We start from the raw sequence: 6,000 nt of genomic DNA, 5'->3' as shown, positions 1-6,000 counted from the left end.
GTAACTCATCCATGAGATTTGAAATTCTAAACAAAATCTCTGGTTGGAAATGGAGCACAGTATTTTGCAGCAAGTATTTTGCGTTGAAAGAATTTCTTTTCCTGCCAGGTGCCTCAAATGTCTTGCACAAAAATATCTCACTGAAGTGGGTGGATATGTTCATTAAGAAGCACCACTGGAGCAATTTAAATGCAAGGTATACCAGGTACACAAGTAGCTTTTCAAACGGCTGACAAAAACATAAGTTTTAACAGAAAACCCAAGAGACTGCTTTCTTGTGTAAATCTATGTACATTACTTGTCACAGTCAAATGCTCAAGGGGGCTGAAGAACTGATACTATCAAAAATACTATGATAATGTGAATAATGGCTCCCATTATTTTCTAATGCCTGTCCCTTTTCACACTGCAATCCCAGCTCTTCTACATGGGTGATTCATAGGAGTTGAAAGTCTTGCCTCTGTCGTGGCTTTCTGGCTTTCACATTAGGTTGTCCTCAGCCATTTAGGCAGCAGGGAAGTGTGTGTGTGTGTGTGTGTGTGTGTGTGTGTGTGTGTGTGTGTGTGTGTGTGTGTTTATCTTTGTCCTTTTGAACAGGGCCTATCCTGGGTGTAAAGAGCATGGATATTCTGTGTATCTGTTTACCTTCAGCATCTTGTTGTCGGCATTGATAGGCAGTGGATAAGCATACAATATGGAGAAACAGGGTTAGGAAGGAAGGCGCCTAAGTGTTTACGGCCAGTGCTGGAAGCCAAGTTATAGTGAAAACTGTGTTTATCCTTTCATATTATCAAAGGATAATATGGATATATGGATCCATTTGGACATATGGATCCTACCTAGGTGTCTCCGGGATGAAGAAAACCCAAGAGATAGTTTTCTTGGGAAAAGGTATGTCCATTGCTTGCTACAGTCAAATTCTCAAGTCACATCAAGTCCCTGTATTCAAAGTGGGTTCACAGCAGATATAAACAACACATCATAACAATTAAGAGAGGAAATCCTATGTTCTGTAGCCAGCTTCCCAGGGGACTGAGGATTGTTCAGCCAGGGGTGGGGGGACACCCTCCAAGGTCTTAGACAGAGCTCTGTTCTGGGAATACTTTTACATCTTCACAGCCCTCCTCCTGGTTCCTCCCAGCCAATGTGGAGGTTTCCATGGTGACTCCCTCGACGATGTCAGAATCTTGTAGACAGGGAGAAATGGGCATATTAAGGTGTGTCAGTGGGTGGGCGGGGAATGGCTGAGGAACTAAAGATCAGCCCCCCAATCATACCTCCAGCACAAAGGGGAAATTAGACAAGGTGGCAGGTTGCCACTGCGATAAGCAACCCCCACACTTTTACTGTGGCGGGACAGCAGCGGCTAATCCCGATGCACAGTGAAAGTGTGGGGTTTCCAGCGGCTGGGCCTGCCCCCTACCTGGGGAAGACGGCAACCAATCAGGGGTTGTCATCCACTCAGCCACACCTCCACATCAACGATGGAGCCAGGTTACACCGTGGAAAGGTCATGTCTGCCTCGCTCCATCCTGAAAATCAGGATTAGTCCCTGACTTTTAAAATGCAGAGCTTCTCTGGAAAGCCCTGCGATGGCTTCGAGGTGGCTGCTGCATTGTATAGACAGCCCCTAGCACTGAGACTTGTCTAACTGTTTTCCCCCTCCCTTTTTTGAAAGAAAAGAAGAGGCAACAAATATCTCCGATGTACTTCTGGCAAGAACCTTGCAGGGTTTTGTACTGAATGGAGCCAGAAACTCTTATGATAGCATTCAATAGAAAGTTGCAATTCATTTACCCAGTCTAGCAAAAATCACCAGCAGAACTCAGCAGTAACAAAAGTACAAATCAATTAACATGCCAGGTGTAATGAGTTCAATAAGGCTGTTAAAATGCACAGTTCAAAAACTAAAAATATGGGAGCAATCAAACAGATGTTAAACTGCAAAAGCCAGAAGTAGTTGGCAAGATAAAATAAATCAAAAATCAAAAAAGAAAAATCAATTAAAAACAACAACAACCTGGCAAGCTAGCAAGTTGCAAGGTAGCGTGTTGGCCTCAGATATCATCTTTATTTCCAAGATTGGCTCTGGGCCCCAAGTGGGTGGGTGGAGTCCAACACTTCATTTTGAAGCATGCCCAGCCACCCAGAAAAAAAGAAAAAGGCAGGCTGAAAGTGATGGGGAGCATCCTGGAGGGCTGGGGACAGGGGATAGCATCTTCAGAGGCTAGAGGGCATTTTAGGGATTGAGAGGGGATATTTTGCCTGTGCTGAGTTACATTTTGCCTGTGTTTGGGATCATTGATTTTGTGAGTATGGTGTGTTAGCTGGCTTGTTTGCTTGCTTCGGGTGTGGTGTATATTTTGCCGTGTTTGTTTCTGGGTGTGTTTGTTTCTCTGAGCATCACTAGTTTACCTTCTGTGAAATGGGTATTTTGCCAATGTGATTTGGCATTTGGAACTCAGACTCCATGTCTGCCTTGTACTTCGTTTCTTGGTCATGTTACTTTTCTCTAAAAGCTTCATCTCACTTACCCGTTTCCCTCGAATTATCCCCATAGTGTAAAGCTATCATTGTTGTTGTTGTTAGCTAAATCACACCCAGGGCGGCAGCACTCCTAAGATCCTTTACATACCAGGAAAAGTGTTTAAGGGGGAGAAAAGTAAAAAATCATTTAAAAGTCAACAGATGTCCCAATCTGATTCAAATTTGGTATGCTTAAAGCCCTCCTTAATATCTATTACTGTGCCAATTTTGATGTCTTTATCTTTAAAACTTACGCAGATGTAAGCATTTGTTTAATCGGTAGTTTAAAAATATCAAATTCTCCCCCAGTGGCCGCTCGGAGAACAACAAAAGATTAGCTCTTAAAGGGGTAGTAAAATACGATAGTTCTTTTGGCTAAGAAGCACAATTAAAGCAGGTTGCATGGGAGTGCTTCACAGTAAAAGCAGATTATAAACTGGAAAACTTCAGAGTCCTTTGCACACAATTCGCAGTGTTTGCACAGTATAACACTGGTGTGATGAAGCTCTGAACCAGTTTGCAACTACTTTGTGATAGCACTGACAGTTTTCTCTCAATATTCCAAATGGCCCCCACTGGACCAAAAAGTTGGGGCTCCTTGCTTTAACACATTCAAAGGAGGAAAAAAATTTTTTTAAATTATAAATAGTTCCCACAGTGTTCCAAACTTTGAAAAGGGTGTCTGTATTACTTGTCAGAAACCACACCAAAATGTACACTCATCTAATGCAGCACTGCTAGTTGCATTCTTGGGAGTTTGCTTTGGTTTTTCCAGGATGCAACTTATAAGTGCTACAAAACATGCCCAAAACAAGTTAGATTAGCACTTGCAGAGAAAATAGCTGGAGGATCCTGCCCCCCCACCTCACCCCACCCCAAATTAGATGCACCCAAATCTACATTCTCTTTGTTCTGGTCAGTAACTAAGTGTGTAGAGATCATGGCATCTGTTTAGATAGGGTGACCATATGAAAAGGAGGACAGGGTTCCAGTATCTTTAACTGTTGTGATGAAGAGGGGATTTCATCAGGTGTTGTATGCTTACAAATACAACTACAGAGTATTTGGAGCCCTGTACTCCTTTTCATATGGTCACCCTAGATTAGATGGACATGTCCGCAGGCAATTTTGACAGGTGGGTTTACAGTCTTGGTCCATCAACTCCCCAGTCATCATCTCAGATTGGTAAGTAAAATTAATTGCTAATCATACAGCTATATTTCTTGAAATAACCTTGTATTTGTAAGTCCTATTGATGTCACTGGGACATTGAGGTTTTTTCATTTGGGCCCTGAGGTTGTATCCAACCATGTCAATAAAAACAGCGTTTCTCTAGGTGATAGAAGCTTTGCATTAGTGAAATGGTACCATTGGATAACTGAGTATAAGTACTTGTGCTACATTAGAACTGGGCTACATTAGAATAGTTGTAGAGACCTCTACAGCTCAATTCTGTGAATGGTTTACTTGGAAGTAAGTACTACTGAGTTCAATAGAACTTAGCCTCCCAAAAGTCTGCATAGGATCACTTCCCAATCTCTTCCTTTTCATTTGTCTAGTCCCAGGTCTGTGCACTTTCTGTCCATTTCAATTTCCCATTAAACAAATGCCCAATGTACACCAGCTATGTGCAACAAAGAAAACATTTCTGTCTACTCACACCTCTTACCTCCCTCTTGTGATATCAAGAGGAGGGGGGCTTTAAATAACACAGGATGGCCATTGCAATTTGGAAATAATAATGAATAATCTTCATGAACCCGGATACTCCATCATAATTGCTTTGTCATTGACAGCCTCTGGTCAACTAGGCTTCAAATTATGTTATATTTCCTAAATAAATAGAAAAGGAAGGAAAATCTCCACTATTCTCATGGCAATGCCTGATTTCCCCCCTGTATCTGATCTGCCCCATGTAATTAACAGAATGGGTAGAGATTAATAAAAACGGTGAAAAGCTGTCAGGACTGCTTCTTTGGAGAGGTTAGCACTCATGAGAAAAGCAGGCATACAGAGATGGATTTAAATGTGAAATCAGAAGAAGCTATTATCGTGCCTGACCCTTGTGCAACAAAAAACAAATAGTAAATTATATGCAGGCACACAGTTTCAATCATTTCGTGTAGTCAAAGTGTTTCTCTCCCCCCACCCTTTTCTTCATACACTGTTTTTTACATGGCAAAGCCTTCTGCCTTGTCCAGTCAGGTGAACAAGCGTGGCCAAGATTAGTGTTTTATTGCAGGCTTGTTGCTGGGTTCTCATGAAATTTCGCAGGTCCCTCTCATGACAACATCTGTCTCCCGCCCCTTCTGGCCTTCTTTGTGCCACAAAAACCACCCAGAAAGTCCGATATATGTTTTAAAACGGAAGTTGCTGCTATCTCCTGCTGTGTGCAGCGCGAGCAGAACAGCCCACTGACTGGGCCATGTGCATGTTGTTTACTTCCCCTTTTGAAAGAGGAAGTATCAAGCAACAAAAGCAGGGGCGGAGAAGCGAGGTAGGGAAGCGTGATTTTACCCCCATCTGATGGATCTCCAAAATCAACATGGGACACCGTTTTTAGTAATTCTTGCTTCCTATGTTGGACAGCAAGGTGCATCCTGGAAAACGTCTTCCTTGGCACTAAATGCAGTACATATGAAAGTACAATATACTCTGCAATTGGTTTGCTGGTCCCAGAAAGAAGAGCTTCAAATACACAAGCAGTGCTTAATGACTAAATTAGAAAAGGAGGTGCTAGGACTCATCACGGCAAACTCTGATCTGGAAGCCCTTCTTCCAGATCCCCCAATATTTATTTATTATTGCATTTATATCCCACCTTTTTTCCTCCAAGGAACCCAAGGCAGCGTACATAACCCTCCTCCTCTCCATTTTATCCTCACAACAACAACCCTGTGAGGTAGGTTGGGCTGAGAGCCTGTGACTGGCCCAAAGTCACCCAGTGGGTTTCCATGGCTGAGTGGTGACTAGAACCCAGATCTCCTGCCTCCCAGGCCAACACCAATATGTGTTGGTGACTCTCAGTAGTTCAGTGGAGTGAAGCAAGAGGCCTTAGCTCCCTGAACATTAGGGATGGGAACACTTTGTTGGACTGCAACTCCCATCGTACCTCACTATTGGTTATGCTGGCTAGCCAAGGGCTGATGGGCATTGCATTCCAACCACATTTGGAGGGGCACGCATGTTCCTCACCCTTGTTGGACATAATCGGAGCCACTGCCCGTGTATTCTTTTCACTCCAGCCATGGCAAGAAGAGGCATGTTTGTGGTTTCATTCCTTTTTGTGTAGGAGTAGGTAGACTTTTGGAAAACACAGAACTCCACCTCAATCAGCTGACAAGGAATTCTGTGTAACTAGGAAGTGTCCATATTCTTTTAACACAAAGGGAACTTAAATAAAAGGTAGCCTTTGGCTGAGTTCGGACGACATGCCAATCAACGGTTGTTTCCCATTTATTTTTATTTATTTAT

This window comes from Elgaria multicarinata, chromosome 5 (genome assembly GCF_023053635.1).
Source record: "Elgaria multicarinata webbii isolate HBS135686 ecotype San Diego chromosome 5, rElgMul1.1.pri, whole genome shotgun sequence".
NCBI lineage: Eukaryota > Metazoa > Chordata > Lepidosauria > Squamata > Anguidae > Elgaria > Elgaria multicarinata.
This window is presented reverse-complemented; position numbering follows the sequence as displayed.